This window comes from Heptranchias perlo, unplaced genomic scaffold (genome assembly GCF_035084215.1).
Source record: "Heptranchias perlo isolate sHepPer1 unplaced genomic scaffold, sHepPer1.hap1 HAP1_SCAFFOLD_1163, whole genome shotgun sequence".
Taxonomy (NCBI): domain Eukaryota; kingdom Metazoa; phylum Chordata; class Chondrichthyes; order Hexanchiformes; family Hexanchidae; genus Heptranchias; species Heptranchias perlo.
Genome location: NW_027138389.1, coordinates 1 through 13,306, shown reverse-complemented (window position 1 = coordinate 13,306; position 13,306 = coordinate 1). Strand labels below are relative to the sequence as shown.

The 13,306-nt window shown below is 55.5% G+C and overlaps 1 pseudogene; it reads right to left on the bottom strand.

Moving 5' to 3' along the window:
* Positions 1-1,991: 1,991 nt before the first annotated feature.
* On the bottom strand, positions 1,992-3,051 carry LOC137307954 (zinc finger protein 774-like; annotated as a pseudogene).
* Between the last annotated feature and the right edge of the window lie 10,255 nt (positions 3,052-13,306).

The window sequence follows — 13,306 nt, the reverse complement described above, 5'->3', positions numbered from 1 at the left end:
GAAAGAGTGCGTCACGGACTTTACCGGGCTCAGATTATGAAGAGACTCATTGAAACATATCAGATTCTGAGGGGGGTTTGACAGGGTAGATGCTGAGAGGCTGTTTCCCCCCTGGCTCGAGAGTCTAGAACTAGGGGGCATAGTCTCAGGATAAGGGGTCGGACATTCAAGACTGAGATGAGGAGGAATTTCTTCACTCAGAGGGTGGTGAATCTTTGGAATTCTCTACCCCTGTGGACGCTCAGCCGTCGAGGATATTCAAGGATGAGATGGATAGATATTTGGACTCTAGGGGAATCGCGGGATAGGTCTACTCCTGCTTCTACTCCTTATGAGAGATGACACAATCTAGGTTTGCCGTGTCTGGAATATAGGAGGTTAAAGGGGAGGGAGGGTGACGTGATTGAGGCTTTTAGGAATTCGAAAGGAATCGATAGGGCAGATAGAGAGAAACTATTTCCGCTGGTCGGGGTGGGGGAGTCTAGGGCAAGGGGGCATAACCTTAAAATCAGAGCCGGGGCCATTCAGGAGAGAAAATACAAAGAACCAGAGAAAAGATACAGCACAGAAGGGGGCCGTTCGGCCCATCGTGGATGCCCCGGCTCGAAGAACGACCAGGCGCCCATTCTAATCCCACCTTCCAGCACCCGGTCCGTAGCCCTGCGGCTTACAGCACTTTAGGTGCAGGTCCAGGTACTTTACAAAGAGTTGAGGGTCCCCCTGCCTCTACCACCAATTCGGGCAGCGAATCCCACACACCCGCCACCCTCTGGGCAAAAGAAGTTTTTCCTCGTGTCCCCTCCAATCCTTCCGCCAATCAGCTTAGATCCAAGTGCGGAACTCTGCCCCCCCGACAAAGCAGCAGGAGAGGCTAGCTCAATTAATCATTTTTAAAATCTGAGATCGGTAGATTTGTTTGCTCGAGGAGAGGGGGCTGAATGGGCCTGTTCCGACCGTCCCTAATCGCCTCGCCTCAGAAACAGAGACCTCATCCCATGAACATTTGGGGGAAACAGCTCAGTGTTTTACCTAGAATTTTACTGTGCACGCACACAGACCAATCAGTCCATGCCGGCATTTATTCCTCCGTAACCAGCCTCCTTAGCAACGGGACCAGGTACCTGTTTGAAGTGTGCGTGTGTCTACGTGTGAGGGTGGGCTTCGTCCTGCAAGAGCCATTTTGACGCTTGCAAATCGAAAAGTCTCAGCACGATTTGAAGGGAAGGGAATACATCGTGAAGCGGGGGGGTGGGGGGGTGAAGAAAGGAACTTTGCCTTTGGATCCCGGGAGACGAGCTCCTGCCGAAAAGGCCGATCGCAAGTCTCGGGTAGTGTTTCAGACGGGAAGGAAAAGAGTCCAAATTCTAATGGGCAGCTGAAGAGAATCTGTTTGATCCCTTCACCAACCCCCTCTCCTCCGCCCTTGTTGTAAATTGTCGTTTTAGTGTTTCTCGGTGTTGTTTTATCTGTAAATAAACACCTCGGTGGATCCTTAGCCTGTAAGCGCCAACTGCCTGGTGGGAGCCCCCCGCCCCACTGTAAAAACCCCTTTCTTACCTTCCCGCCTCTTTTTCCTCTTAACATCTCTCCCCCCCCACAACCCCCCCCCCCCCGCCCGCCCAAGGCCATCCCACATTGAGAGGCAGGTTCGCATTTAATGGCTGTAGAGCCTTACCCGTGCTGCCTAGGGGGAGTAAGAAGGCTCTATCGTCCAAAGCCATCGGATGGAGTGGTTTCACTCAGGCCGAGCACTGTGGGTAGGACACGCCTCCATTAGAGTACAGCTGCCCCGCCTCGTACCCTGTTAGCGTAAACACATTTCGGGCCTGTGTCCCGACTCCCACTAACGTCAACGCAGAGATGCATCTTCCACAAAATCAGGAGGGGGAGGGTGGGGGGGGGTCGATTAGAAACAGGAGGAGCTCCTTAAACTGAAAGAATAACCTCCACACATTCTTTTTCTCAGGCGTGCGGAGGAACGGACCTCAGTTGCTGCCCCGTTTCGTCGCAGTCAATGAGGAACTGGACGCATTCCTGATTCGGGAGGGGAGGGCGGAGGGGGGAGTCTCTGGGAAGAAGGCAGTCAGCTGGCCGAGGGTTTCTTGGCTTCGAGGGTGCACTGGTGGCTGTGCAGGCTGGACGAGTTCTTGAACTGCTTGCCGCAGTCTGCGCAGATGCAGGGCCCCTCCCAGGCGTGGACCCGCTGGTGCCTGCCCAGCACCGAAAGGCGGGTGAAGCCCTTCTCGCAGACCGGGCACTTGTAGGGCCGCTCCTGGCTGTGGGTGCCCTTGTGCTGGGTCAGGGTGGACGACTTGGTGAAGCCCTTGCCGCACTCCGGGCACTTGAAGAGCTTCTCGCCGCTGTGGGTGCGCTGGTGCTGCAGCAGGCTGGACGAGTAGCGGAACTCCTTCTCGCAGTCGGGGCACTTGAAGGGCCCGCTCGCCGGTGTGGGTGCGCAGGTGGCTGCGCAGGCTGGAGGGGTCGCTGAAGCCCTTGCCGCACTCCAGGCACTTGAAGGGCTTCTCGCCGGTGTGGGTGCGCTGGTGGATCACCAGCATGCAGGAGCGGCTGAAGCGCTTGCCGCAGAAGGGGCACTTGAAGGGCTTCTCGCCGGTGTGCGTGCGCTGGTGCCGCCGCAGGCTGGACAGCTCGCTGAAGCCCTTGGCGCAGGTGGGGCACTGGAAGGGCTTCTCGCCAGTGTGGGTGCGCTCGTGCCGCCGCAGATTGGACAGCAGGTTGAACTCCTTGCCGCAGTCCTGGCACTTGAAGGGCTTCTCGCCCGAGTGCACCCGCAGGTGCTGCTTCAGGTTGGAGTACTTGTTGAAGCTGCGGCCGCACTCGGTGCAGATGTAGGTCTTGCGGCCGAGCCGGGGCGCCCCCCGGCGGTGCCGCCGCGGGCTGGCAGGCCCGTCCCAGTCCTCCGACGCCTCCGCCGGCTGGTAGAGGGAGTCCGAGCGGCTCGAGTCCCCGTCTGAGGGCAAGTCGTCTTCCACGGCCCCCGAGTCCTCCTCTGTGGCCATCTCCTCTTCTGGAACGGGTAGATCGCCAGTTAGAATCATAGAATCAGAGAGTGGTTACAGCGTGGAAGGAGGCCATTCAGCCCGTCGAGCCCGTGCCGGCTCTATGCAAGAGCAATCCAGCTAGTCCCACTCCCCCCGTCCTATCCCCGTAGCCCTTGCACATTCTTTCCCTTCAAGTACTTATCCAGTTCCCTTTTGAAGGCCATGATTGAATCTGCCTCCACCACCCCCTCGGGCAGTGCATTCCAGATCACGACCACTCGCTGGGTAAAAAAGTTTCTCCTCATGTCGCCTTTGGTTCTTTCACCAATCACCTTAAATCTGTGTCCTCTGGTTCTCGACCCTTCCTCCAATGGGAACAGTTTCTCTCTATCTACTCTGTCTGGACCCTTCATGATTTTGAACACCTCGATCAAATCTCCTCTCGACCGTCTCTGTTCCAAGGAGAACAACCCCAGCTTCTCCAGTCTGTCCACGTAACTAAAGTCCCTCATCCCTGGAACCATTCCAGTAAATCTCCTCTGCACCCTCTCTAAGGCCTTCACATCTTTCCGAAAGTGCGGTGCCCAGAACTGGACACAATACTCCAGTTGTGGTCGAACCAGTGTTTTATAAAGGTTCATCATGACTTCCATACCTTTGGACTCTGTGCCTCTATTTATAAAGCCCAGGATCCTGGTTTGCACTTGCATTGAAATTTGCAGCATAGAATCTCCGAAGAGCTGGCACACGCACGATGGGCTGAATGGCCGCCTTCTGTGCTGCATCGTTCTGTTCTTTGAGAAACAGGCCATTCGGCCCAACAGGTCTATCCCGGTGTTCATGCTCCACACGAGCCTCCTCCCTCCCTACTCCATCTCACCCTATCACCCTATCCTTCTATTCCTTTCTCCCTCATGTGTTTATCCAGCTTCCCCTTAAATCCATCCACACTATTCACCTCAACTACTCCTTGTGGGAGCGAGTTCCACATTCTCACCACTCTCTGGGTGAAGAGGTTTCTCCTGAATTCCCCATTGGATTGATTGCTGACTATCTTATATTGATACCCACCCTACCCCAGATCTGGATGCCCCCCAAGCAGGAGCAGACACACACCGGCAGGGACCAGTTGGGCCGAATGGCCTGTCACTGTGCTCGAAGAGGGTCGCTGGCCCTTCCCAAGATGGCGGCAGGGTTTCCCATTCAGTTAAACAGACTCCGCCCCCTCCCCCACTGTCTCTTTATGATGTCACAATAGATGGGGGGAGCGTTCCACTCCAGCAGGCCGGGGGGTGGGACATTCCATTGCAGCAGAGGGGGGGGGGGGGAGGTTTGCTAACGTCCGAATAAGGGGGGGAAGGGGGGCGACGAGGTCGGAATAAAGGGAGGGGTGATGAGCTCACTATAAGGGGGGTGATGAGCTCACTATAAGGGGGGTGATGAGCTCACTATAAGAGGGGGGTGATGAGCTCACTATTAGGGGGGTGATGAGCTCACTATAAGGGGGGTGATGAGCTCACTATAAGGGGGGGTGATGAGCTCACTATAAGGGGGGGTGATGAGCTCACTATAAGGGGGGGTGATGAGCTCACTATAAGAGGGGGTGATGAGCTCACTATAAGGGGGGGTGATGAGCTCACTATAAGGGGGGGTGATGAGCTCACTATAAGGGGGGGTGATGAGCTCACTATAAGAGGGGGTGATGAGCTCACTATTAGGGGGGGTGATGAGCTCACTATAAGGGGGGTGATGAGCTCACTATAAGGGGGGGTGATGAGCTCACTATAAGGGGGGGTGATGAGCTCACTATAAGGGGGGGTGATGAGCTCACTATAAGGGGGGTGATGAGCTCACTATAAGAGGGGGTGATGAGCTCACTATTAGGGGGGTGATGAGCTCACTATAAGGGGGGTGATGAGCTCACTATAAGGGGGGGGTGATGAGCTCACTATAAGGGGGGGTGATGAGCTCACTATAAGGGGGGGGTGATGAGCTCACTATAAGGGGGGGGTGATGAGCTCACTATAAGGTGGGGGTGATGACCTCACTATAAGGGGGGGGTGATGAGCTCACTATAAGGGGGGGGTGATGAGCTCACTATAAGGGGGGGGTGATGACCTCACTATAAGGGGGGGTGATGACCTCACTATAAGGGGGGGGTGATGGCCCTCACTATAAGGGGGGGGGGGTGATGAGCTCACCATAAGGGGGGGGGGGTGATGAGCTCACCATAAGGGGGGGGGGGGTGATGACCTCACTATAAGGGGGGGGGTGATGAGCTCACTATAAGGGGGGGTGATGACCTCACTATAAGGGGGGGGGGGTGATGAGCTCACTATAAGGGGGGGATGATGTCACTATAAGGGGGGGTGATGAGCTCACTATAAGGGGGGGGTGATGAGGTTCACTATAAGGGGGGGGTGATGAGCTCACTATAAGGGGGGGTGGTGAGCTCACTATAAGGGGGGGTGATGACCTCACTATCAGGGGGGGTGATGAGCTCACTATCAGGGGGGGTGGATGAGCTCACTATAAGGGGGGGGTGATGAGCTCACTATCAGGGGGGGGTGATGAGCTCACTATAAGGGGGGGGGTGATGACCTCACTTTCAGGGGGGTGATGAGCTCACTATAAGGGGGGGTGATGAGCTCACTATCAGGGGGGGTGATGAGCTCACTATAAGGGGGGGGTGATGAGCTCACTATAAGGGGGGGTGATGAGCTCACTATAAGGGGGGGTGATGAGCTCACTATAAGGGGGGGTGATGAGCTCACTATAAGGGGGGGTGATGAGCTCACTATAAGGGGGGGGTGATGACCTCACTATCAGGGGGGGGTGATGACCTCACTATCAGGGGGGGTGATGAGCTCACTATAAGGGGGGGGTGATGAGCTCATTTTCAGGGGGGGGTGATGAGCTCACTATAAGGGGGGGGTGATGAGCTCACTATCAGGGGGGGGTGATGAGCTCACTATAAGGGGGGGTGATGAGCTCACTATAAGGGGGGGTGATGAGCTCACTTTCAGGGGGGGTGGATGAGCTCACTATAAGGGGGGGGTGATGACCTCACTATCAGGGGGGGTGATGAGATCACTATAAGGGGGGGTGATGAGCTCACTATAAGGGGGGGTGATGATCTCACTATAAGGGGGGGTGATGAGCTCACTATAAGGGGGGGGTGATGAGCTCACTATAAGGGGGGGTGATGAGCTCACTATAAGGGGGGGGTTGATGAGCTCACTATAAGGGGGGGGTGATGAGCTCACTATAAGGGGGGGGTGATGAGCTCACTATGAGGGGGGGTGATGAGCTCACTATAAGGAGGGGTGATGACCTCACTATAAGGGGGGGTGATGACCTCACTATAAGGGGGGGGGGTGATGAGCTCACTATAAGGGGGGATGATGACGTCACTATAAGGGGGGGGTGATGAGCTCACTATAAGGGGGGGTGATGAGCTCACTATTAGGGGGGGTGATGAGGTCACTATAAGGGGGGGGTGGTGAGCTCACTATAAGGGGGGTTGATGAGCTCAATATAAGGGGGGGTGATGAGCTCACTATAAGGGGGGGTGGTGAGCTCACTATAAGGGGGGGGTGATGAGCTCACTATAAGGGGGGTGATGAGCTCACTATAAGGGGGGTGATGAGCTCACTATAAGGGGGGGGTGATGAGCTCACTATAAGGGGGGGGTGATGAGCTCACTATAAGGGGGGGTGATGAGCTCACTATAAGGGGGGGGTGATGAGCTCACTATAAGGGGGGGTGATGAGCTCACTATAAGGGGGGGTGATGAGCTCACTATAAGGGGGTGTGATGAGCTCACTATAAGGGGGGGTGATGAGCTCACTATAAGGGGGGGGTGATGAGCTCACTATAAGGGGGGGGTGATGAGCTCACTATAAGAGGGGGTGATGAGCTCACTATAAGGGGGGGGTGATGACCTCACTCTAAGGGGGGGTGATGACCTCACTATAAGGGGGGGTGATAAGCTCACTATAAGAGGGGGTGATGAGCTCACTATAAGGGGGGGTGATGAGCTCACTATAAGGGGGGGGTGGATGAGCTCACTATAAGGGGGGGGCGATGAGCTCACTATAAGGGGGGGGGTGATGAGCTCACTAAAAGGGGGGGATGATGAGCTCACTATAAGGGGGGTGATGACCTCACTATAAGGGGGGGGTGATGAGCTCAATATAAGGGGGGGTGATGACCTCACTATAAGGGGGGGTGATGACCTCACTATAAGGGGGGGGTGATGAGCTCACTATAAGGGGGGGTGATGACCTCACTGTGTCGGGGGGGGGGGGTGATGAGCTCACTATAAGGGAGGTGATGAGCCTCACCATAAGGGGGGGGGTGATGACCTCACTATAAGGGGGGGGGTGATGACCTCACTATAAGGGGGGGGGTGATGACCTCACTATAAGGGGGGGTGATGAGCTCACTATAAGGGGGGGTGATGAGCTCACTATAAGGGGGGGTGATGACCTCACTATAAGGGGGGGGGGTGATGACCTCACTATAAGGGGGGGGGTGATGAGCTCACTATAAGGGGGGGTGATGAGCTCACTATAAGGGGGGGGTGATGACCTCACTATAAGGGGGGGGGGTGATGAGCTCACTATAAGGGGGGGGGTGATGAGCTCACTATAAGGGGGGGGTGATGACCTCACTATAAGGGGGGGGTGATGACCTCACTATAAGGGGGGGTGATGAGCTCACTGCAAGGGGGGGTGATGACCTCACTATAAGGGGGGGTGATGAGCTCACTATAAGGGGGGGTGATGAGCTCACTATAAGGGGGGGTGATGAGCTCACTATAAGGGGGGGTGATGAGCTCACTATAAGGGGGGGTGATGAGCTCACTATAAGGGGGGGTGATGAGCTCACTATAAGGGGGGGTGATGAGCTCACTATAAGGGGGGGTGATGAGCTCACTATAAGGGGGGGGGGTGACGAGCTCACTATAAGGGGGGGGTGATGACCTCACTATAAGGGGGGGGGTGATGAGCTCACTATAAGGGGGGGTGATGAGCTCACTATAAGGGGGGGTGATGAGCTCACTATAAGGGGGGGTGATGAGCTCACTATAAGGGGGGGGTGATGAGCTCACTATAAGGGGGGGGTGATGAGCTCACTATAAGGGGGGGTGATGACCTCACTATAAGGGGGGGTGATGAGCTCACTATAAGGGGGGGGGTGATGAGCTCAATATAAGGGGGGGTGATGAGCTCACTATAAGGGGGGGTGATGACCTCACTATAAGGGGGGGTGATGACCTCACTATAAGGGGGGGGGTGATGAGCTCACTATAAGGGGGGGGTGATGAGCTCACTATAAGGGGGGGGTGATGAGCTCACTATAAGGGGGGGGTGATGAGCTCACTATAAGGGGGGGTGATGAGCTCACTATAAGGGGGGGGTGATGACCCTCACTATAAGGGGGGGGTGATGACCTCACTATAAGGGGGGGGGTGATGACCTCACTATAAGGGGGGGGGTGATGACCTCACTATAAGGGGGGGGTGATGACCTCACTATAAGGGGGGGGTGTTGAGCTCACTATAAGGGGGGGGTGATGAGCTCACTATAAGGGGGGGTGATGACCCTCACTATAAGGGGGGGGGTGATGAGCTCACTATAAGGGGGGGGTGATGAGCTCACTATAAGGGGGGGTGATGAGCTCACTATAAGGGGGGGTGATGAGCTCACTATAAGGGGGGGTGATGAGCTCACTATAAGGGGGGGGTGATGAGCTCACTATAAGGGGGGGTGATGAGCTCACTATAAGGGGGGGGTGATGAGCTCACTATAAGGGGGGGTGATGAGCTCACTATAAGGGGGGGTGATGAGCTCACTACAAGGGGGGTGATGAGCTCACTATAAGGGGGGGGTGATGAGCTCACTATAAGGGGGGGGTGATGACCTCACTATAAGGGGGGGGGTGATTGACCTCACTGTAAGGGGGGGGTGATGAGCTCACTATAAGGGGGGGTGATAAGCTCACTATAAGGGGGGGATGATGTCACTATAAGGGGGGGGTGATGAGCTCACTATAAGAGGGGGGTGATGAGCTCACTATAAGGGGGGATGATGTCACTATAAGGGGGGGTGATGAGCTCACTATAAGGGGGGGGTGATGAGCTCACTGCAAGGGGGGGTGATGAGCTCACTATAAGGGGGGGTGATGACCTCACTATAAGGGGGGGTGATTGAGCTCACTATCAGGGGGGGTGATGAGCCCACTATAAGGGGGGGTGATGAGCTCACTATAAGGGGGGGGTGATGAGCTCACTATAAGGGGGGGGGTGATGAGCTCACTATAAGGGGGGTGATGAGCTCACTATAAGGGGGGTGATGAGCTCACTATAAGGGGGGGTGATGACCTCACTATAAGGGGGGGTGATGAGCTCACTATAAGGGGGGGGTGATGAGCTCACTATAAGGGGGGGTGATGAGCTCACTATAAGGGGGGGGTGATGAGCTCACTATAAGGGGGGGTGATGAGCTCACTATAAGGGGGGGGTGATGAGCTCACTATAAGGGGGGGTGATGAGCTCACTATAAGGGGGGGTGATGAGCTCACTATAAGGGGGGGGGTGATGAGGTCACTATAAGGGGGGGGTGATGAGCTCACTATAAGGGGGGGGTGATGAGGTCACTATAAGGGGGGGTGATTGAGCTCACTATAAGGGGGGGGGGGTGATGAGCTCACTATAAGGGGGGTGATGACCTCACTGTGTAGGCGGGGTGATGACCTCACGATGAGGGGGGGTGATGAGCTCACTATAAGGGGGGGGTGATGACCTCACTGTGTAGGGGGGGTGATGACCTCACTGTGTAGGGGGGGTGATGACCTCACTGTGTCGGCGGCATGATGACCTCATGATGAGGGGGGGTGATGAGCTCACTATAAGGGGGGGGGTGATGAGCTCACTATAAGGGGGGGTGATGAGCTCACTATAAGGGGGGGTGATGAGCTCACTATAAGGGGGGGGTGATGAGCTCACTATAAGGGGGTGTGATGAGCTCACTATAAGGGGGGGTGATGACCTCACTATAAGGGGGGTGATGAGCTCACTATAAGGGGGGGTGATGAGCTCACTATAAGGGGGGGGTGATGACCTCACTATCAGGGAGGGTGATGAGCTCACTATAAGGGGGGGGTGATGACCTCACTATAAGGGTGGGTGATGACCTCACTATAAGGGGGGGGTGATGAGCTCACTATAAGGGGGGGTGATGAGCTCACTTATAAGGGGGGGTGATGAGCTCACTATAAGGGGGGGGTGATGAGCTCACTATAGGGGGGGGTGATGAGCTCACTATAAGGGGGGGTGATGAGCTCACGATAAGGGGGTGATGAGCTCACTATAAGGGGGGGGTGATGAGCTCACTATAAGGGGGGGTGATGAGCTCACTATAAGGGGGGGTGATGAGCTCACTATAAGGGGGGGTGATGAGCTCACTATAAGGGGGGGGGATGAGCTCACGATAAGGGGGTGATGAGCTCACTATAAGGGGGGGTGATGAGCTCACTATAAGGGGGGGTGATGAGCTCACTATAAGGGGGGGTGATGAGCTCACGATAAGGGGGGTGATGAGCTCACTATAAGGGGGGGTGATGAGCTCACTATAAGGGGGGGTGATGACCTCACTATAAGGGGGGGGTGATGACCTCACTATAAGGGGGGGTGATGAGCTCACTATAAGGGGGGGGTGATGAGCTCACTATAAGGGGGGGGTGATGAGCCTCACTATAAGGGGGGGTGATGAGCTCACTATAAGGGGGGGGTGATGAGCTCACTATAAGGGGGGGTGATGAGCTCACTATAAGGGGGGGTGATGAGCTCACTATAAGGGGGGTGATGAGCTCACTATAAGGGGGGGGTGATGACCTCACTATAAGGGGGGGGTGATGACTCACTATAAGGGGGGGTGATGAGCTCACTATAAGGGGGGGTGTTGAGCTCACTATAAGGGGGGGTGATGAGCTCACTATAAGGGGGGGTGATGACCTCACTCTAAGGGGGGGGGTGATGACCTCACTATAAGGGGGGGTGATGAGCTCACTATAAGGGGGGGTGATGAGCTCACTATAAGGGGGGGGTGATGAGCTCACTATAAGGGGGGGTGATGAGCCTCACTATAAGGGGGGGGTGATGAGCTCACTATAAGGGGGGGGTGATGAGCTCACTATAAGGGGGCTGATGAGCTCACTATAAGGGGGGGGTGATGAGCTCACTATAAGGGGGGGTGATGAGCTCACTATAAGGGGGGTGTGATGACCTCACTATAAGGGGGGGGGTAATGACCTCACTGTAAGGGGGGGTGATGAGCTCACTATAAGGGGGGGTGATAAGCTCACTATAAGGGGGATGATGTCACTATAAGGGGGGGTGATGAGCTCACTATAAGAGGGGGTGATGAGCTCACTATAAGAGGGGGTGATGAGCTCACTATAAGGGGGGATGATGTCACTATAAGGGGGGGGTGATGAGCTCACTATAAGGGGGGGTGATGAGCTCACTGCAAGGGGGGGTGATGAGCTCACTGCAAGGGGGGGTGATGAGCTCACTATAAGGGGGGGTGATGACCTCACTATAAGGGGGGGTGATGAGCTCACTATCAGGGGGGTGATGAGCTCACTATAAGGGGGGGTGATGAGCTCACTATAAGGGGGGGTGATGAGCTCACTATAAGGGGGGGTGATGAGCTCACTATAAGGGGGGGGTGATGAGCTCACTATAAGGGGGGGTGATGAGCTCACTATAAGGGGGGGTGATGAGCTCACTATAAGGGGGGGGTGATGAGCTCACTATAAGGGGGGGTGATGAGCTCACTATAAGGGGGGTGATGAGCTCACTATAAGGGGGGGTGATGACCTCACTATAAGGGTGGGTGATGAGCTCACTATAAGGGGGGGTGATGAGCTCACTATAAGGGGGGGGTGATGAGCTCACTATAAGGGGGGGGTGATGAGCTCACTATAAGGGGGGGTGATGAGCTCACGATAAGGGGGGGTGATGAGCTCACTATAAGGGGGGGTGATGAGCTCACTATAAGGGGGGGGTGATGAGCTCACTATAAGGGGGGGTGATGAGCTCACTATAAGGGGGGGGTGATGAGCTCACGATAAGGGGGGGGTGATGAGCTCACGATAAGGGGGGTGATGAGCTCACTATAAGGGGGGGTGATGAGCTCACTATAAGGGGGGGGTGATGAGCTCACTATAAGGGGGGGTGATGAGCTCACTATAAGGGGGGGATGATGTCACTATAAGGGGGGGTGATGAGCTCACTATAAGGGGGGGGTGATGAGCTCACTGCAAGGGGGGGTGATGAGCTCACTGCAAGGGGGGGTGATGAGCTCACTATAAGGGGGGTGATGACCTCACTATAAGGGGGGTGATGAGCTCACTATCAGGGGGGGGTGATGAGCTCACTATAAGGGGGGGTGATGAGCTCACTATAAGGGGGGGTGATGAGCTCACTATAAGGGGGGGGTGATGAGCTCACTATAGGGGGGGGTGATGAGCTCACTATAAGGGGGGGGTGATGAGCTTCACTATAAGGGGGGGTTGATGAGCTCACTATAAGGGGGGGGTGATGAGCTCACTATAAGGGGGGTGATGAGCTCACTATAAGGGGGGGTGATGACCTCACTATAAGGGTGGGTTGATGAGCTCACTATAAGGGGGGGTGATGAGCTCACTATAAGGGGGGGGTTGATGAGCTCACTATAAGGGGGGGGTGATGAGCTTCACTATAAGGGGGGGGTGATGAGCTCACGATAAGGGGGGTGATGAGCTCACTATAAGGGGGGGGTGATGAGCTCACTATAAGGGGGGGTGATGAGCTCACTATAAGGGGGGTGGTGATGAGCTCACGATAAGGGGGGTGATGAGCTCACTATAAGGGGGGGGTGATGAGCTCACTATAAGGGGGGGTGATGAGCTCACTATAAGGGGGGGTGATGAGCTCACTATAAGGGGGGGGTGATGAGCTCACTTTTCAGGGGGGGGGTGATGAGCTCACGATAAGGGGGGTGATGAGCTCACTATAAGGGGGGGTGATGAGCTCACTATAAGGGGGGGTGATGAGCTCACTATAAGGGGGGGGTGATGAGCTCACTATAAGGGGGGGGGTGATGAGCTCACTATAAGGGGGGGGAGGTCTAGATGAGCTCACTATAAGGGGGGGGTGATGAGCTCACTATAAGGGGGGGGTTGATGAGCTCACTATAAGGGGGGGTTGATGAGCTCACTATAAGGGGGGGTGATGAGCTCACTATAAGGGGGGA